Source organism: Arachis hypogaea, chromosome 5, assembly GCF_003086295.3.
Source record: "Arachis hypogaea cultivar Tifrunner chromosome 5, arahy.Tifrunner.gnm2.J5K5, whole genome shotgun sequence".
Taxonomy (NCBI): domain Eukaryota; kingdom Viridiplantae; phylum Streptophyta; class Magnoliopsida; order Fabales; family Fabaceae; genus Arachis; species Arachis hypogaea.
Genome location: NC_092040.1, coordinates 35410855 through 35433459, shown reverse-complemented (window position 1 = coordinate 35433459; position 22605 = coordinate 35410855). Strand labels below are relative to the sequence as shown.

The window sequence follows — 22605 nt, the reverse complement described above, 5'->3', positions numbered from 1 at the left end:
TGCCTCCTGTGTCTCGTTTGCGTAATAAGATACTAATAATTAAGGTAATTTGCATTAATACAGTACAAGATAATGAAGTTTACCCACGAAATGACTAATGAATCATGATCACGAATTAGGACAAAAATATATAATTATTATATTCATTTCAATTACTAAAATTATTCAATTTATAAGGATTTACCAGAGAAACTATTATCAGCTTGATCAAGTTTTTACAAAGCGATAGACGATAATAATGAATTAATGATCTTCCATAATAAAATCTCAGATCATTTCGTGATCTTGAACGACCAAAAAGGAGAACAATAATTTGAAGGGGTTTTCTCTTTTAAACATATGGTATGTCATATGTTATGGTTGACATACAACTTGGCATTAGAGACCCTTTCATTTAGAACTTGAATAACACTCGTAGAGAAATTTTAGGTAGTAATTTAATAAAGCAGTAAACAAATGGTGATGTATAAGGCCTAGTTCTTGAAAAAATGGGATTTATTTCTGAAGAAACGGAATTTTTTTGGAAATTCACTAAAACAACAAGTATCTCCAAACACTTCTATTGCCTTATCAAGCACTTCAATCTATATCATTATTCTATCATCAACAAGCAGGCATTTCTATTAAGTTAAGCTGGTCGATTCAGTCGCGAAAAACTTAGTTTTTGAGCTGCTTTGGCTAGGAATTTTAAAATTCTGATTTTTGTGGTCAGACTCAGTTTAACGAGCCGAATCGAATCTAAAAAAAAAATATTATAATATTATTATATTATTATTTTATCTGCTTGAGTATTATTATATTATTATTTGACCTGCTTTAATTAAAATAAAAGATAAGATTAATAATATAATAGTTGGACTCAGAATCAACCGGTGTAGGTTAATACCAGTATTTTCTGATAAATATAGCTATGCTAATACTTCATCATATATCTTTTATTCGCATGATTATCATGTTATTAGTATTATTTATACTAGCAGCTCATACGTTTATCACTAGATGTGTTATCACTTGTGTTCTAATAATCTGTAATTATCTGTTTACTGATATTTTTGCAACAAACTCTGGTGACTAAGCACCTTAGTGACACGGCCTATTGGGAGACATTTCCAGCAGCTTCCACTTTCTTCTTCCAGCCGTGACTTCCTTGGAGAAAAAGAAAGAAAACTTCTATGAAAGCTTAAGCTTCAAGCTTAGATCTTTTACTCTCTTAAACTCCAATAAAAAAATCCAAACCGATTAAAGTGATCCTCTCTTCCTTATCTTCAAATCCATATCACTTTTCATAGAGCAAAATCAGATATGGTGGTTGTTCTTCCTCCATGTTAAGTTCGGCCAAGGAGCATCATGTTAAACTAGTGCTTTTTTTATGTTTCTTCTTAGATTTCTTGTCCAGTTGACTTGTGAGTCAAGGAATCTCCATTTTCAGCAATATTAAGGTGAGAAAATCCTACTTGACATGCTGCTGAAGGTTTCGTTGGTTATGCATCTTGGTTTTTAAAGTTGTTTTTGATTAAAAACTAGGTGAAAAAGTGAATTAGGAAGATTCTTGGTGCAGCCGGTTTGGAGGCAATAGCAAAGAGGTAAGATTTGGTAAAATTATTTTTGATTAATTTTGTTCTTGTTATGTGATTGCTGGGCTGTTGATTGATATTTGAAATTGAGTGTTATTATGCTTGATTTGTATTGAAAAATTGATGAAAAATGATGAGCTTAGCAATTTGGTTCACGGAGCAGCATGAAATCCGAATTGTCCAGCCCTGTTTTGATATTATATTTAAGCTGGAATCTTGATGAAAGTGATATGATTTGGCGGCTGAAAAATGGAATTGAAAGTTGAGAAAAATCGATTAACTAAAAAATTGAAAAACTAGTTAAAGATTAAGTGAAAATTTGATGAATTTTTGATGTTGTTGGTTCGGTTTCTTGAGGAACAAAAAGCCATCAGCAGCTTTGATTATTCTGAGGTCAAAATATACATATAAAAAAGTTTGGGACAAATATATTTAAATGAAAGTTTGGGAGGCCAAAGTTTAAATTTCAAAAATTAGGTGGTTAAAGTATAATTTTTTAAAAAATTGGGGGTCAAAATAAAAATTTCAAAAGTTTTTAAAAGAAATATTATTAAATAAATTTTAATAATAAAATAAAATAGTGTTTTAATTTTATGCTCATAATCTTATATTTCTCTTCATGAAACACTTAAGGAGAGGTAAGAACATGTGAGCAGATAGGAAACGAGTGAGAGTTAGAACATTTAAGAAGAGGTAAAAATAGATTGAGAAAACAAACAAAAGATGACGATAAGAACATTAGTGAGGGGCAAGAACAAAATGAGAAAGTAATGAAGAATAACAGAAAGTGAACAAACATAAAGTATCAATATGAATAATGAGAATAATATGTTAACAATCTATTGCAAGGAGGTAGCCAGATAAATAGTGGTGCAATCACTTCAGATTACTTTCCAGGAATACTAGAAGTTTTGTCTTGCCAGTTGAGACTGTAACGTTGCCCACAGAGGTATCATCAGATTACAACACAGTTGTGAATGTTGTTCCTGTAGGACAAAGAGGAATGCCTACAGTTGATTATTATGTTTGGCATACTTTGGCTAGCAAAGGCCTTTCTGTAAGAAAAAAATGATACTTGTAGTGGGTATGCTAACTCGAAATCATATGTAATTATCGGATGTTGTCGAGAGCGGGTGTGTAACTGACAAATGAGCTTAGGACCTGCATTAGGACTAGACATGCATGATCTTTATGTGAACATCATTATCTATTGTGCATTTTTTATGTTTGTGTTCTGCTTCTTGTATTTCTCTGTTTGTACTTTGTTTTTTGTTTTCTCTATGTACCGTATGTTTATGATTCTTGAAATATTTCACTATCTGGTGATAACGACAGAAGCAATTAACTCGACTAATTGACCTGAGCTTACTAAGAACTCCTCAATTCTTATTCCTTCTGATAGAAACGGGCATCCTGTTTTACGAGGTTGATCAGCCCTACATATACGAGGACCCAGTGTTTCATAGCTGCTACACATTAACCACAGAGCCTCGGATGCGACTATACGTACTATGTGACCACCCTTTTCAGCACTTATTAGTTAGTCCTTCCTTTGATCCTGACGCTCCTTACGAGTTTTCATTATCATGGCTTTATCCCGATGCACCAGGATATCCATTTCCTGATGGACCCGGACATCCTCACCCAGCACAGCCAGTGAACCAGGCGACACCTAAGCCTGCAGATTTTGCTGAGCCAATACTAGTTAATGACTATATTCCTGCAATTTCTCTAGAGTGGGATTTCTCTCCAGAGCCTATAGTTCCAGATGCACAACTCGACAACCAGCTAGGACTTCCCAAAAAAGTAGTTGCTCCAATATATGTGAACGGATATGTGCTCACCATCAGTCGTGTGAGTAGCGACAACAGTGCTACTACTGGTAATATTATGGTGATCCCAGATGACGACGAGGAAGAGAATCCGGAGATGGATTTTGAGCAGGAGTTACCATCGTCTAGTAGTGTCAGCCAGTGGGTGAGCCCCATGATAACGTGTCCAATGGTGACACTCTAGCATAGCACTAACTTTTGTATAGACTTTCGTTTGTGTTAGAACACCAGAGAAACTAGGAGCTTTAGTGTTGCTAGGCTAGCTTGGACGCCAACTTAGAGACTTTTTATATGAGCCAGACCCTGGAGTGTCGTGTATTATATATGTAAATATTTTTTTAGTAGAGGTTGAAAAAGGGCATACACTAACTAGTTCCTTTGTATAGCACTACTTATGATGTATATGATGTATATTATCAATTTGGATATCAATTACTTCTATTCCTTTATATTTCTGTTCATATATGCTCGGTTATTTATTCTTGTAAACGTTTTAAAAAAATTTACCCATAAAGATAGCAACACTCTAACATGGTAATAGGCTCATATAATGAATATTAACTATAAATTAAGAAAGTAAGTTGGTGAGTTTCGGCTTTTTGTATGATCATGACGTATTAGAAGTTGGGTCGTTACATGATGTCTCTAGTGGCTTTAAGGTAGCGTCTGTTTTGAAGTATTGGGACGGGAATTGGGAGACTGGGTTTCAGTATCATATTTGTTGGTCTATAGATTGGTACTAAAATTTTAGTCTCTATCTCCAAAAGTTCAATATTTTAGTATTTTCAAAAAGTGAGGATATAGGGGACTGAAATTTTTTTAAATAGAGACTAAAATTTTAATAATATTTTATATTTAAAATATTTTCATTTCAATTAATTGATTCTAATTTTACTCTTTGTGTAAATTAAATTAGATCTTCATTCTTATTTCAATCTTTCTCTCATTTTACATTAAAACAATATTGAGATTTATTTCAATTTCTGTCTCTCAGTCCTAATCTCAATCTCTCAGTCTCTGTCCCTTTTCCAAACCCTATCTAAGGGATAGATAGCTAAGGTGGGTAAGATTCATTAACAAATTCGAATTGGACACATGACAAAGTTGGACTTAAATGAATGATAGTTTGACTCAAATAGACATGGTAATTGAACTAATGTCTCACGGTGAAATTTTTGAACCATCAAAAAATGGTAAATAGTAATTAACAACTTAAATAGTGGCAAATAATTTGAGACAAAAATATAAATTTCCAATATCCTAACTCAATAAGATTAGACAACTTGGGAGCACGATTGTATCAAAAAGAAGAAATTTTCGAAAATGCAATGCTCGAAAGAGTGCTAGTGTGAAGCCTCAGTGATTAGCTAGGGTTCCATATGTTGTTGGTGGCTAAGTGGCGTAAGACAGTAGGTTGCGATTTCCAGTGTGTAGTTGTCGTTGGAACTCTTGCCAGAGCGGCCCCGTTTAGGTTGAAGGGTTGCATTTTTGAAAGGAGCAGAGGAGGAGAACAGACGGTGGTTCAACAAGTTCACAATTAGGGAGAAGAGAAATGTGGGTCGATGGGCGAGAGAAGAAGAGGGGCTACATAGAAGGTGGACAGTGATAAGTGACAACATATGAGTGACGATTAAAGATAAAGGAAAGTTGGGGTAGAGTTGAATGTGGATCGGATTTATGGCCAAAGGTTCGATCCGATCTGCGCTAAAAATATAGGATCGGATCTAATATCCACAGCTTTTAAGTTTGGATCCGATCTGATCCGATCCGCAAATTTAAGGATCGGATTTCGAATATATTCGCAAAACACAAAAATATTTTTAAAAGATTATTTTTATTAAAAAATATCACTAAAATTTATTTTTCTATTACTTTAAATATATTTACACTTAAAATAATATTAAACATATTTTTCTTATATAATAAATGAAAATAATACAACATATATGATAATTATTAGTTGAAATAAAACATAAAAAAATATTTATTTCTTTATTTCTTTATTTTTGCGGATACGTGGATATGCGGATACCAACACAAAATTCGCAATCTGATTCTATTCATGCATGGACCGGATCCGATCCGATCCGATAGCCTTGTAGATCGGATCCATATTTGCAATTTTTGGATCGGATTCAGATAAACATCGCAGATATGCGGATCGGATCTGATCCATGAACACCCCTAAATTTGGGTAACGTATCCTCATTTTTTCCTTCTAAATAATTATTCTTTCTTTGTCATCTTTTCTCGCAAAACTGTACAAACTAAAATAGGTTTATCATATAGGTTTTTGAGTAATTACCCAAATCAGTTCCCAAAGATTTTAAAAGCGGACATTTTAGTCTCCAAAAAAAGTTTACACAAATCAGTCCCTATAATTTTCCTCCGTCAGACATATCAGTCCCTACGCTATTTTTCGGCATGACTCATCAACAGAAATTGCTGAATTGGCACGTTAAATCGCACACGTGGCAGTTATAAGTGTCCACGTGTGCGAAGAGGACAAAACAGTCCCTGAAGTTTTTGAAAAAACGGCATCGTATTAATATTTCTCTTTCTCGTTCTTCATCATTGAAGGTCGTCCACATGAAACCCTAGTTTGTCATATACCAGTCCTCTGCTTAGTGTATCTGTCCAAATTGTTGATTTTGTTTCAAACTTGTCCTTGGCAGGTTGAGATACCATAGAACTTGAAAACTAGTTGAAACAGCATATGGTGCAGCAATAGGAGCAAATGACTAATGGAGAAGTAGTGAGCTAAGGTGCGCAGCACTCCCCTGTTGTCCCATGAAGCTCTGGCCATTAAACTGTGTTGCTTGTGGCATTGGTGAGTGAGACACCATATGGGAAGTAGTGTGGGGACTAGATCCACCATAATCGATGAAGTCCGTGTTTTGTGATAATTGTCCTATTGGAGCTTGGGGAGCTAAGTGTGAAGGAATAGATGCTATAGATCCTTGTGGCAGGTAGCTCCCACTATTCATAGCACCATTATACCCATTTTGAGATTGAGCAGATGCATGTGGAGCTCCTAAAGTAAAAAATCCATCTTGGGGGTGGAATGCACTATACATATGACCATTTGATTGTGCAAGTTGACCACTGATAAACCGCTATTTTACGATTTAATTTGTGCTTAATTCAGTAGATTTTACCCATTATTCTGACACTTATTCATAGAAATTGCATGTTTTATATTTTCCTTTCTAATTTTGTGTTATGATTGAAAACATACTTCTTTGGCCTTAAATTTCATATTTTTAATTCTCTCTTATTACCATTCGATGCTGTGATATGTTTGCTGAGTGTTTTCAGGGTTTATAGGACATGAATGGCTTAGAGGATGGAAAGGAAGCATGCAAAAGTGGAAGGAATACAAAAAATTGAAGGAATTGCAAAGTTGTCAAGTCTGACTTCTTCGTATTAAATCAATCATAACTTGAGCTAAAGAGATCCGAATGAGGCGGTTCCAGTTGCGTTGGAAACCTAATATCCGGGGCTTCGAAATGATATACAATTTGTTTCAGTTGCCTTGCTGCTAGGCGACGCGTACGTGTGGATGACGCGTACGCGTGGATGACGCATACGCGTGGATAGTGCGGCAGACAAGCGACGTGTACGCGTGGACGATGCGTACACGTGACAGAGCAACGTGCTGTACGTATCAGAAATCACTGGGGGCGATTTCTGGACTGTTTTTGGCCCAATTTTAAACCCGAAAACACAGATTAGAGGCTGGGAGTGGAGCAGAATCAAGGATGGACTTCTCATTATTCACACATTAGGTTTTAGATGTAGTTTTCTAGAGAGAGAGAGGCTCTCTCCTCTCTCTAGGTTTTAGGTCTTAGTTTTATTCCTTTTCAATTTCTAAATTCTATCTTATTTCAATTTAGTTTCTCTTCTACTTTTAATTGCTCTAGCATTCTAGCTTATTTATTTCTCTTGTTGATTACTTCATGTTGCCAATTTAGTTTATGAATTCTCATGTTAGATTTGATTTTCCTTTTTATGCAATTTGAGGTATTTCATGTTTATTGTTTCTTCCTTTATTTGTTATCATTGATTTTGTAATTATTGGTTTTAGATTTTACATTCTCTTATTGCTTTTTTATATTTTTATTTTGTGCCCACCAAGTGTTTGATAAAATGTTTGGTTGGATTTTAAATTAGCTTTTTATGTTATTAGCTTAGATTGAGTAATTAGAGACTCTTGAATTGTCAAAGTTTTTTGTTGGTTGGTGATTGAAACTTGCTAGTTGGCTTGAGCTTCACTAACACTAGTCTTTGACTAGGACTTGTGAACATAAATTAACTTTACTCACTTGACTTTCCTTCATTGTTAGAGGTTAACTAAGTGATGGCAAAAAGTAATTATCATCACAAGTGACTATGATAATAGGGATAGGAATTCTAATTATCAATCCTTGCTAGGACTTTTCTTAATTATTAGCTTATCTTCTTATCATTTACATTTCTTGTTCAACAATTAAAAACCCAAAAAGATACAATCTCATAACCAATTATAAGTACACTTTTCTGCAATTTCTTGAGAGACGACCTGAAGTTTAAATACTTCGGTTGATTTTTATTGGGTTTGTTTAAGTGACAAATTATTTAAATTTGATTGAGGTTTAATTGTCGGTTTAGATCTATACTTACAACGCGATCAATTTTGTGAAATTCTTTACCCACGATTTTTTCTCCGTCAACCACCTTGAGAAGTAAAAGGTGGCAGCATAGAGTGGCTAGTTGATGATGAAAATGCATGCAAATAAGGTTGCTTGGCATGAGATAAAAAAGGTTGTACATATTGACTGGTGGGAGTTGATAAGGTTTGCTGGAAAAATTGATCAGTGGAGACTGAAACAACATGTGAAGGTTGATTGGGAAAATTTTTGTTCAATATTTGAATGGCATTTTGGTGAATTTGCAAGCACATTCGTAATGTTTTTTTGGATTGAATGGCAGTAAGTTAAAGCAAGTTTTTGCGATATGTATGTTTATTAAAATCAAGAGCAACAAATTGGTTGATGCTATTGAATCATGAGCAATGATTTGGTGTTGAAGTGAGGCTATTAGTAAGGACGAAGGAACGGTGTTGGTTGGACTAAATACGCAATCACAAACATCACGAAAAAAATAAATGAGAACAACATAACACACCGTTGTTTCCAATACTAAGTAAACCACTGTAGATTACATATTTTAGAACTTAGCATAAATGTCTTCAAGAAAACTATTCATGTCATAGTAGCAAGTGAACAAGATACTAGGAAGTGTCAAAACAGAAACTCTTCATGTATACAGCAGCATGAAACATAATGACAACCAAACTGAGAGTTTCTAACATAACAATCTCTCATCCAAAACTAATATGATAATAGAAAAGTAGAGAATTAAAACTCCAAAACACAGTTTAGACTAAGACACCAAAAAGTCTAATGTTATGTCTTCAGCATATAATACTGGTCATTTTTTTCTCGGATGCTTGAAACTAGGATTTGGAATAAATTGGAACATCCTTGATGTAGTACCTTTGCTGGCAGCTGCCATTGTTTCAGCTGAAATCCCTCCAGTTGTTGTTGGTGGTGGAATCAGTGGTGGAGTGCTCGACATAATGGGGGTGGTTGATGTGGCCTAATGATAGGTTGCTTGGCTCTAGCACTAGGTGGAATTGGCGCTTGAAAATTGCCAAAACCTTGCGATGATGGTGGTGTCATAATTATCTTCATATAACAAATAACAACTTATTATATTATAAACTTTTGTATTAGAAGCACAACATATTCACTAAATTGTTAACTTACCACATTAGGCATTTTACCCAAGTTTGCTGTTTTTGAAAGAACCTGATGAGCATTAATATTCAAATTCTACAAAAGATCAAACATCAGTTCAAATTGCAGTCCAATAAAAGAATACCAATGCAGTCTCTATAACTTATTAAAAAGCTCAATGTAGTTCCTATAGAAGTTTAAAAAAAAATAATTTTGGTTGGGTTTGGTTTTACCTGTGCTTGTGGAGCTGATTGAGAGACATTGATCTCATCTGCATTATGGTTTGAGGTTCCAGAATTAGAACCAGTTCTCGATGTTGTTCTCCTATTTGGATTGGTTGGCCTTCTAATTATTGTTGCTGGAGCGCCTTTACAGGTCTTGTAGTTATGGTCAGTCTCTTCACACTTGCAACAGGTGACCTTAAATATTTTCTTTACTTTGGTGACATTAGTTCTGCTAGCTTCTAATTCATATGGGTCCTTTCTCCTTCTCTTCACTGGTCTACCTATTGGCCTTTTCAACTTTGGTGGAATCGGATTCATGTATATTGTTTTCTCCTAATATTTCTCCGAATTAACTGGTTGAATATTATGTTGATATGTAGCTAGTGCTGTCCCAATTTTCAGCAGTGGGTGTACATATATTTCAGGTCTGTCTCCTCTTCTAGCAATGACAGCAAGTGCATAAACATATGGGAGATCTATCAAGCAGAAGGCATTCAGTAATAGCAGATAACAATTTCATAAATGAAAATTAAATGATAAAGTCAAGTAATTGTACCAGTTAGTTGCCTTTTGAGCAGATTTACAAAAACCATTGTAGATTTTTGTTGCACCTCAAAGATTTGCCTCTCATCGTCACCAACCCAAATTGGGTGCCAATATCTCACACCTTTCATTATGTCATTAAGCCTCTTTTGTTGAGTAGGAGCCACTTGGGTGCCTATGTGTGTCTCCAAGACTTGCTTGTATCTGGTCATTCTCCTCATGATATAGCACCGAAGTTCCTCACACATTGTTAGAATCGACTTAGAACGATAATTCACTATTTTTTCATTCCAAACCTCGCACATATTGTTGGTGAGGTTGTCACACTTTGGCCCGTGATTGAAATGAGCCTTAGTCTAACATGTCGGCTCAAATTTTGCAAGGTAGCTCCATACTTCTTCATTAACCCTTTTCAACTTTTGCATGCTTGCTTGGTATTCAGCGTCAGTAATGCATTTAGCACATTCCCATACAACATTCTTAACATGCTTATCCTTGTATCAATTTGTGAAGTTTTTCCATATATACCTCACACAGTTCCGGTGATGAGTGTGAGGCATAACTTTCTTTAATGTAGGCAACATAACCTAAGCCAAACAACGCAATTAAACAATAAAATTATCAAATCAGCATAATATATCACTAAACTGATCAAGAAATTCCTACATAGTAACTTATTTTATTTTTTATCCTTTTATATTATTAATCATATTTCAGAACAATTATGTTAAATCAAGTAAATATGCAGATGCAGAATTCACGTTGTTCATAGTTTTGAGCACACGCTTCTTTGATTAACCCTTCTATTTCCATTCAATAATATATGCAACTTGAACATTTATATGTAACATACTTTATTCATAATTTCCATTAGTTAATTTTATAATATGATAAAATATTGCAGAAGTGTATATATCTCTAGAAACCAAGTTAAATGAATGCGTTACTAATAAAGTAAATAAAACTGTAGTCCTGATGTTCATATACTTAGTTCTTTTTAAGCCAATATTATTAAACAATCAAATTGAAGCCTAGAAATGGTTTAACTTTCTGACATCTCTCTTCAAAATTTAAATCAGCCATCAGAACACAATTCCTCTTAAAGTAACTCAATTAATAATTCTCATTCATCAACAATTGTACTTAAAATAATGCATAAATCAGCCATTAAAAAATTAAAGTAATTTAAATAATAATTCAATATCAGCCACAGTTGTGTTTAAAGTGAAGCAATTATTAAGTATAAAGCAACCATTTAAAAACTTAAAGTAACTCACTTAATAATTCTAATTCATCAACAACTGTACTTACAATTTTGAAAAATTAAAGTAATTTAAATAATAATTCAATATCAGCCACAATTGTGCTTAAAGTGAAGCAATTATCAAGTATAAAGCAGCCATTTGAAAACTTAAAGTAACTCAGTTAATAATTTTCATTCATCAACAACTGTACTTATAATTTTAAAAAGTAATTCAAATAATAATTTAATATCATCTACAATTGTTCTTAAAGTGAGGCAATTATCAAGTATAATACAGCCATTTAAAAACTTAAAGTAACTCAATTAATAATCCTCGTTCAGCAACAATTATACTTAGAGTAATACATAAATCAGCCATTTGAAAAATTTAAGTAATTCAAATAATAATTCTCAGTCAACCACAATTGTACTTAAAATAATACATAAATATCAAGTATAAATCAGCCATTTTAATACTTAAAGTAACAAGAAGAATAACAGTTAACAAACAAGAATAACATTTATCTTTTGTTGGTCTGAAATAAAATTTCACCCATGGATATATTGATCTCCATGATCTTCTTGCAACAAAGTGAAGAACCACTTCCAGCTTCCTTAGTTTCACTGTTGATAACAGCATACGCAATCACATAGAAGTGATTGTTTGCATCTTAACCCACAGCTGACAATAGTTGACCCCCAAAGTAACCTTTCAAAAAACATCCGTCAAGCCCGATTAGTTTTCTACACTCAGCTTTGAATCCCCTTTTACAAGCCTTTAAACAAATGTATAACTTGATGAATAATGGAGCTGACTGGGGAATTGGTGTCACATCCAAAATTGTATGGCTTCCTGGGTTACTCCTCAACAGCTCAGCCAGGTATCCCCTCAACTTACTGTACGGTGCCCTCTTATTGCCAATCAAACGCTCCTTAACTTTTAGAGCCCTATATACCATCTTTCCATTTATTATGACATTGTAATCAATTTTGATGTGCTTGTTGAGTTCGGAGCTTCTTTTCTAGCTTTTTTGCCACCCATTTCTGACTTGCCATGTTGCTGTCGAATTCTCTAGCATAAGTATGTTCCAGAATGTAAGTTTTTATCTGGTAACTCTTCAATTGAGTATTCCATGCACAATATATAAGTCATGGACAAGGTGACCTCTTTGCAGTCCCACTATTGAGCCCTTCTTCATTTACAATAGCAGCATTGTTGGATTGGACAACATCACTTTCTTTATTAGTTTGGATAGCATAATTATTCACATTCTCCTTAGCCCCATTATCCTCCTTTGTATCTTTTACATTTGCACCTTCAACATTTTCTTCTTTATTATTCTTTGATTTTCTGGGTTTTTTAATCCTCACAACACCATGTTCACAGTCACACTTAACTCTCCTTTGGTCATTCTTTATGTATCTTGTCTTTCTTCCTTCATATATAACATGATCCTTCAAAGCATTCTTGAAGATTTCAATGGTTGGAAATTCCATTCCTAACTCGAAATAAACTTCACCAAATCCAGCCCCCTCACTGAACTATAGAAACTCATATCTCTCCCGCTCATCCTCAGAACTCTCAGGAGTTAATAATGTCTCAGACTCGTAGTCAAATATAGGATCTTTTATCTCTTCCTCACACTCCGCATCCTCTTCATCCTCTATATCAACATTAATGTTATCAACTCCAAAACGTGGTGCATCAAAATTATCAATACTAGGCTTAGCAAATCTTGTTGTAGTACTTCTAGGCCTACTAGTCTCACTTGTCCCACCAGCAACAACACTAGGCCTAGCAAAATCAATTAGCCGAGAACCAATTGGCTGAGAAGTAGTAGTTGGCCTAGTAGCACCACTTGGGCCAGCACCAATAGGCCCATCTTTATTTCTCCCATAAGTTAGCCCACTAGTCTTCTTGCTACTCACTTGAGTATTCTTTGTAGTTATGGTCCTACTTTTGATATCCGTATTTGACTTCTTCTTTCGCACATCTCCTTCATGGCCTATTTTTTTCACTCCTAACAGTCTTCTTCCTGATCACCACACACTCATCTTTACTACTTTCATCACTAAAAGAACTATTGGATTGATCATGTTCAAAATAAAGGTCTTCATCCTCAAGTGGAGTTAACATTATTAGGTGATCAAAGTATAGCTCAAATTCTAGACTCTCCTTGTTCTTTTCTTTGTACGCACGTAACTCATTGATTTGAGCATTTCCTTCTATGGGATGTAATCCAGACTCGAGGTCAGATGCAGAAGAATCAAACCAAAACATAGCTTTGTAATTATGATATCCCAAACCTTTGAATAGAGTTTTCAGATAAAAGAAACACAGCAAGTCAATGTCTATTTCGGAAAACTTGTCCACTTTTTCATCAATATACAGCAACACACCCTTATTATCTCGCACAAAGCGACCTCCATGGTGAAAAATAGGAACCACAAATACTCAATCTACAAACAGAATTAAAATAGACCAAAATCAACAAAACTAAAACTAAAAAACACAAATATTGCATTATTTGTTGCTTATAACTACTAAACTTAAAATATATTCTTGCAAAAAAAATCCATACACGCATGACACCATTACAACCCAGAAGTTTCTACAGCCACTAAACTCTAACCATCCAACAAAATTAATTGATTAATCAAGTAATGTAACCTCTAACAAACTATTTTAGCCTAACGAAGATTATGTGTTCACCTGCTTAAATGTGAGTATTGGAGTTGATGCGTCGTTGCAATCGTTGGCATCCACGTCGACGCTTCGTGCGACTCGAAGGTAACGAAAGTCAGTGGCCGAGAAGATGATGAACGAAATGCTAATGTTGACGTTGACTGTGACGTTGGTGATGTAGGAGATGAGGTTGCAGAGGGTTTCTATGTAAAAAGGGGATGGATGGTGGGGTTTGATATCTTTTCAAGAGGCTAAAGACATATGGAAGGAAGCAAAGAGGTGAGAAGCGTTTCTATTAATACGACAACGTTTTATTTAAAATCTTTCGGGACTGTTTTGTCCTCTTCACACACGTGGACACTTAACTGCCACGTGTGCAATTTAACGTGCCAACTCAGCAATTTCCGTTGATGAGTCATGCCGGAAAATAGCCTGGGGATTGATATGTATGACGGAGGAAAATTATGGGAACTGATTTGTGTATTAATTTTTTTGGGGGACTAAAATGTCCGCTTTTAAAATTCTTGGGGACAGATTTGGGTAATTACTCTAGGTTTTTTTGGCAATTAAATTCAATCAAATTAGTTCAAACTCAATAAAAATAAGTGAAAGCGTGAATACACGTCTTAACTATCATCACTAATATGAACGTTCGTATCCTGTGTTCTTCCTCCTCATTCTTCTTTTTTTTCGCATTCCTCTTTTTTCTTCGTGTTTTTTCTTTTTTCGCGTGTTTTCTCCTCATCATCGTTCTTTTATTGTTGTTGTTATTGCTGTATTTTTTTCTTATTCTCCTCTTATTTTAGGTGATTTTGTAGCATTATGTATTTCTTTTATTTTATTTTTTTGTTTTTATTATTCTTATTAAAAGAGTAAAATAAAAAATATAAAAAGGTAAAACAAGAAAGAGAAGATGAATAAGAAGAAGAAGAAGAAGAAGATAATGATGATGATAAAGAAAAAGAAGAGGAAGAAGAGTTTTGAGTTATGTAAAATTTATCAGGAAATAACACCAAAATTTTTTAACCGTTACACAAAAATTTCTCAATTTTGACATCAAAATTTTTTTATCGTAACATAAGTTCTTGTTAAAAGAGTGAAACAAAAATTATGAGCAACAAATTGATGACTTTTCTAGATTTAAAATTTACATGCAAGTATTTTTGTGGTGGATTGAGTCTTTTTTATGTACTTGTTCTGAACTGATCAGTTTGTTTACGTATTATTATCATTAAATAATTTCAGTGTATTTTAGATTTAAATAAGGTGTACTAGGTCTGTACTTGTTCTGAACTGAGTTTGTTTATGAGTAATTATCATTAAGTATTTTCGGTATATTCTTGATGTAAATAAGATGTACTTGGTCTTATTGACTAGGATTTGGTGTAATTGGTTCATGCAAGATAATTGTAGTATTTCTGGTGTCATTTAAGTCATATTAATGACTTTTCTGGATTTAAAATTTACTTGTATGTATTTTTGTGGATGATTGAATCTAGTTTATGTGCTTGTTTTGAACTGAGTTTGCTTGTGTGTCGGCATCATTAATTAATTTCGCTGAATTCTGAATTTAAATAAGGTGTACTTGGTTTGTACTTGTTTTGAACTAAATTTATTTGTGCGTCGTCATCATTAAGTAATTTCGATGCATTTTGAATTTAAATATAGTACATTTAGTCTCATTGACTTGGATTTGGTGTAATTAGTTCATGCATAATAATTGTAGTTCTGGTGTTATTTAGCACACAAATACTAGAAAACACAGAAATGTTATTATACGTATAAGAAGAAGACGACAATGATGACAATAACGATAACAGTGATGATGAAGATGGATGAGAAGGAGGAGGAAAATGAATGAGAAGAAGAAATTCAAATGAAAAAAGAAGGAAAGGGAGGAGGAGGTGGTGGTAGTAGTGATGACGGCGACAATAATGAAAAAAAAGATAAGAGAAAAATAAGAAAAGAAGAAGAAAAAGAAGTAGAAGTGTATGTAAAAAGAAGAAAAAGCGTACAAAGACATAGAATATAAAATACGTTAATAATTTAGTTAGATTTGATTAACTATTTTGCTTTGTTGTAAAACTTTTCTCAATTTAAAATTGAGTGTAAGGAGAAGTTAGGAAGGTGGTTCACAGCAAAGAACACATAATATTTAACATTATAAAAAAAAAACACTCACATAATTAAGTTTGTATTTTTGTGAATGAGATGTTCTTCTAGTTAAGACCATATGAAAAAATTATTGTTATCAATTAGAAAAAAAACTCATATACTTAATTTATTCCTTTAATTTTTCGAGCATTCTACCTAAATTCATATTTATTATTAGGAAAGTTAAAATTAAGAGTAACTTTAAAAATTTCTAATAAAAGTTAATTAACAATAAAGAAAGAGAATAATAACATATTTCTGAATAGACTTACTGATTGGTACGACTATAATTTATTTATAAATAGTGCATAAAAAAATGAGAGTAAAAGATATTACGAAACATAAAAGAAAAAAGAAAGAGTTCAAGTCACAAATAAAAAATAATGTAGAAAAATATACGATTTAATTTAATACATTTTTTGAAAATAAACTTTATTTTTTGTTTAATCAAGAATCTTAATAAAAAACTACTATGGTTTAAGTAGCATTTTGAATATTCCATAAAAAGTTCATGGTTAAATTTTCATATTTAGTAAAAATAATTTTTTAAAGTTTAATTTTGATTAATTATTCTTAAAATTAATAATTAACTAATTTATATAATTTACATACACTAACTTATAATTTAAAATTATACACTATTTAATTTAAATTAATTAGTATGGTTCTAAATGTAAATGCTAAAATTTAAAATTTATTTGTTCTAACTACATCTAACAGGTTATACTTAAAATAAACTTAAAAACTTTAAAATAATATTTAATTTAATATAGTTTCAAATAATATTTTTTTTTATGAAAAATACTAGGAAGTCATCACTTAATTATCAATTTAATTCTTTTAGTCTAGTTTTTTTAATCTAATAATCTAACATATTTTATTTTATACTTTTAAATATTGATGGCTAACTGATGGTCAAAAGTAATAAATTCTGATAGTCCTCTAATATTTTTTATTTTTATTTTCAAATGACTGTAAATTTACGGCTAAAATTTTTACATATAGATAATTTTAGTGTGAAACATGAGAATATTTGATCATTTTAGTGATGTTTTTGTAAAAAAAAATATTTTTTTAATTATTAAAAGACAAAACATCATTGACATTTGTAAAAAAAAAGTATTTCAATTATAAAAAATAAAATATTATTGATATTTTGTAAAAAATATTATTTTAATTATAAAAAGATAAAATGTCATTAACATTTTGTAAAAATCTACAACAATGTATAACACATAGTGTAAATCTCGCAAAAATTAATGAATAATTATCCAATAAATTAATTATTATTCACAGAAATTAGAAAAATGAATTTTTATAATTTAGAAGAGTAGAAATGTTAAAAATAAGAATTTTGACACTAATGATTTTGGCCTAAAACCGGGTTAACGGGCCGAACTGGTTGGATCGGGCCTAAACCAGCCCAAAGCCCAACCCATAAAATACCATACGTGCCTTCTCTTTCATTTTGACCCAGGAGATGCGCTGAATGAGAGGAGAAGAGCTTCGATGCCAAAACCCTCGTCTCAATTTTAATTTCACGTAACTTTCAATCTGGAGTTCCGATTGATGAGATGTTAGCAGTCACGTGTTCGTCTCAAAATTCTCTTTAATTCTATCGGAACAAAGTGGTAAGAAATTGGCGTTTCTCTTCCAGGTTTCTGGTGGACGAAATTGTGATTGCCCTCTTTGTATTTGCATGAGATTTATTTAATGGCTTCTTTGGCATATGTGATCACAACTACGTTCAACTTAACCAGCAAGTGTACTGGGTCATCCAAATAATACCTTACGTGAGTAAGGGTCGATCCCACAGAGATTGTTGGTATGAAGCAAGCTATGGTCACCTTGTAAATCTCAGTTAGGCAGATTAAAAGATTTTGGGTTTCGAAAATTAATAATAAATGGAAAATAAAAAGGGATAGAAGTACTTATGTAAATCAATAGTGGGAATTTCAGATAAGTGTATGGAGATGCTGTGCTCCTCTTGAATCTCTACTTTCCTATTACAGTCATCCAATCCTTCCTATTCCTTTCCATGGCAAGTTGTATGTAGGGTATCACCGTTGTCAGTGGCTACATCCCATCCTCTCAGTGAAAACGTTCCTATGCTCTGTCACAACACGGCTAATCATCTGTCGGTTCTCAATCAGGTTGGAATAGAATCCCTTGATTCTTTTGCGCTTGTCATCACGCCCAGCCTTCAGGAGTTTGAAGCTCGTCACAGTCATTCAATCCCAGAATCCTACTCGGAATACCATAGACAAGGTTTAGACTTTCCGGATCCTCATGAATGCCGCCATCTATCTAGCTTATACCACGAAGATTCTGTTGGGGAATCTAAGAGATATGCGCCCGGTCTAGAGTAGAACGAAAGTGGTTGTCAGTCACGCGCGTTCATAGGTGAGAATGATGATGAGTGTCACGGATCATCACATTCATCAAAGTTAAGTATAACGTATATCTTGGAATAAGAATAGAAGAGAATTGAATAGAAAGTAATAATAATTGTATTGAAACTTGAGGTACAGCAGAGCTCCACACCCTTAATCTATGGTGTGCAGAAACTCCACTGTTGAAAATACATAAGTAAAAGGTTCAGGCATGGCCGAATGGCCAGACCCCATGGTCTAAGGACTAATCGTCCAGAGATCTGATCCTAAGATCTAAAGTGATCAAAAGATGTCTAATACAATAGTAACTTATCCTATTTATACTAGACTAGCTACTAGGGTTTACATGAGTAAGTAATTGATGCATAAATCCACTTCCGGGGCCCACTTGGTGTATGCTTGGGATGAGCTTGATCTATCTACGAGCTGAGGCTTTTCTTGGAGTTGAACTCCAAGTTATAACGTGTTTTGGGCGTTCAACTCCGGATCATGACGTTTTTCTGGCGTTTAACTCTAGACAGCAGCATGTACTTGGCGTTCAACGCCAAGTTACGTCATCAATTTCCGAATAAAGTATGGACTATTATATATTGCTGGAAAGCTCTGGATGTCTACTTTCCAACGCTGTTGAGAGCGCGCCAATTGGAGTTGAGTAGCTCCAGAAAATCCATTTCGAGTGCAGGGAGGTCAGATTCCAACAGCATCAGTAGTCCTTTTGTCAGCCTTTCTCAGAGTTTTGCTCAAATCCCTCAATTTCAGCCAGAAATTACCTGAAATCACAGAAAAACACACAAAATCATAGTAAAGTTCAGAAATATGAATTTAACATAAAAACTAATGAAAACATCCCTAAAAGTAGCTTAAACTTACTAAAAACTACCTAAAAATAATGCCAAAAAGCGTATAAATTATCCGCTCATCAGTTTCCCTCTCCCCAATTTTGTGATTTTAGGGTTTGGATATTGAGGAATTGAATGATTTTGATGGTTTAGGTGAACTCTAGCAGCGGATAATTACTAAATTTTGTCCAATAGATCCGTAGGTAAGGTAAGAAACTGTTAAACCCTTGTGAATCATTGACTTAGTGAACTTTATGATGATTATAGTGATATTGTGTGAAATAGATTGTGTTCTGTTTGATTTGGAGTTCAATTGGGCGGTTTGGAACGAAATCCAAGTAAATAAGTTTGAGGAATTGACGTTTGGAGGCTTGGAGCTTGTGAAAGGAGACGTTTTTAAGGTGTTCCAAGCTTAGAGGGGAATCGACAAAGGTATGGTTTTGGTTTTCTTGTAGTTAATGCTTAATGTCATGTGAAAACTTAGGCTAGAAAACCTTAAGATAGGAATGAACTAAATGAATTATTGATGGATTGTGAAAGTGGTATATGATGCGTGATTTTATTTTTTGAACGGTTTGTTATTAGAGTTGGTTGATTTTTTTAGAAAAGATTTAATATTGGAATTAGTTTATTTTTGAAATAATTTGATACCGAAAATGATTTGAATAACTGAGAGGTGTTTAGTGTGGTGCTTGGGACCCTTGAAGGGTGACAAAAGTCCGACTTTTAAAGGAAATACTGCCGAAGTTTTTATGAAAATTGGAGATTTTGTTTGAAGTGGTTATTTAGAAATATTTGGGTTTAAGAATTTTATGATTTGATTTTGAGTTATTAAGAAAATAATTACGTTTTGAGTTTGATTTATTTAGAAGAGTATAAATTAAGTTTTGAGTATGAATTCTTGATGAATGATGATGATATTGAGACTATTTGTTGACCTTTTGTCGCAAGATGTGACCAGGCACTTTAACTCCCCGGGTTCTCCCATGGGCTTGCATATATATATATATATATATATATATATATATATATATATATATTTGAGTTTGGAGTTTGACTCCATGGAATATTATTAAGCTTGGAGTTTGACTCAATGGAATATTATATTAGTGAGCTTGGAGTTTGATTCAATGGATATTATTTTTGAACTTGGGGATGCGCGTACAGAGGGACTGTGCAATGGTTAACTACCAGGACATGTCGTGTTGTCTGTATAATCGACAGATGAGACTGATCAGCCATAGGACATGCATACATCATATGCATTTGTATGTTTTACTTGGGTGTGGATTGTTTTGGTTTGCTTAATTGCTTAATTCTGCTTATCTGCTACTTGTTCTACTTGCTGTAATTGTATCTCTATCTGTGTTTTCTTTGTTTGATTTGTATGTGTATGCCTATGAGAACCCTCTCTTGGCGGAGGGGTGAATGAGGGTTATTCTACCGGTGATTCAGAGGGTTGAAGGAGACAAAAAGTGAAGTGTTAAGTTAAAGTTAGATTTAGAACTTGAATACTTTAGATAACTTACCTAATTTCTGGTTTAGTTGGGTCTTTAAGCTGAAATCTGAGTGTCGGAGTTCTAGAAATGCTTCTGGCTTTTTCGGGGCCTTTTATATTAACTATGTGGGCACCTTTACCATACTGAGAACCTCTGGTTCTCATTCCATATATATTTTGTTGTTTTTCATATGCAGGTCGAAAGGCACCTTGTTGAGCGTCTGAAGACCCTCCTTACAAGCGAAGAACTATCTTTTGGACTGTTATACTTTGTTTTAGGCTATGTATATATGTTTATAGAATCTCCACATGTATATTTTGTGTTTTGTCCCTCTTAGAGATTGACTTGGAGATACATGTGTTTATTTTGTAGTTTGAGTTTTATTTCGGGTTATATATATATATATATATATATATATATATATATATACTTTGGCCGGCCTTAACTTCACAAGTCGAGTCTGGGGCTTAATATCTGTGTTTTGGAACTCTGATATGTATATATGTTTTCAGCTTTTTTTTATCTTACCTATCTATTTTACGAATATCCATGCGAGTGTGATACAATTTTCTGTTTATCGTTTTTGTTTAGCTAACTCTTCAAGGTTTCTAGATATGATTTCTTTCAACTATATTTATGTAAGTATCTTTTCTTTTAGATGCCGTAACACCTTGCACTTCTACTTTACGACTTAAGCGTAAGGCTTTATGTGGTAGGATGTTACACATAGTTTAAGTCATTTTTAAAGAATTTATCACTCATAATCCAATATATAAAAAAAAAATTTGAATTCACATGTTATTATACAATTTGAAAGAACTAATATATATTAAACAAAACTTATCGAAACAAGGACTATGACACTTTTTAGTTTTGAAACGGGGTTTAGAATAGTGTAGGACGGTGTTGTTGGAGAGTTGGATGCTTTACGCCGTTGTGATGTCAAGGTAACAGTAATCGGATCATTCAATTTTTGTGATGCCATCCACGTGTCGGCATGCAAGCCCCTCCTCTTCTATTAACTCCAGTGCTAGCTCTCTCCCACACATCACTCTCTTGGAACTCACTCTCTCTCAAGTCTCTCTTTGCTCTAGAAACTCCAACATTTATTTTTTTCTATTCTATTCTTCATCGATCTCCTTCAATCTTCCATAAAAACAACACAATGTTAAGAAAAATAAAACACTAAAGATGTAAATCGTTCTAAAGCTTCATATTATTAATTATCTCAGCTATTCTGATTATTTAAGTTATTATTTTAAATTTTTGAATTTAACAAAAATATTAATAATAATGTTAGGGATTAATAATATTGTTAATGTAGATTAAATAATAGTTGCTGTGGTAGTTAAAAATGTATTGTTGAATTTAGTCGGTGAATATTTTATTTAGTAATGATGTTAATATTACTGTTAGGTTATTAGAAAAAAAATATTTTTAGGGTATTATTTAGTAATAATTATTAGAATTATATTTAAATTTTATTAATTATTATTAGAAGTTAAATTATTATTGTGGAGTTTCTATAAAATAGATTTAATAGATATTATATTTTTTGAATTTTAATAATTAATTGATTATTGTTAGATATTTAATTAATAAATTTATTGTAGTTAAGTTTTTAAATTTTTTAATAGTGTTAGTTAAATAATTTGTAGGTTTGCCGTACGTATACATGCTAGTTAATTAATTAATTAATTAACACTAAATTTATTATTATTTTAATAAATTAGTTATTATTAGTAGTAGTAAGTTATTAATTATTATTAGTAAATTATTAATTATTACTTAATAAATTATTTGATAAATTTTTTAACATTAGTAATAATATCAGAGTT

The 22605-nt window shown here is 33.0% G+C and overlaps 1 long non-coding RNA gene across 1 annotated transcript; it reads left to right on the top strand.

Moving 5' to 3' along the window:
- The first annotated feature begins 1051 nt into the window (after positions 1 to 1051).
- Positions 1052 to 7441, top strand: LOC140184682 (uncharacterized). The gene is made up of 2 exons (XR_011881995.1): positions 1052 to 1439; positions 1525 to 7441. It is a non-coding gene; the product is annotated as an uncharacterized lncRNA (long non-coding RNA).
- The last annotated feature ends 15164 nt before the right edge of the window (positions 7442 to 22605 follow it).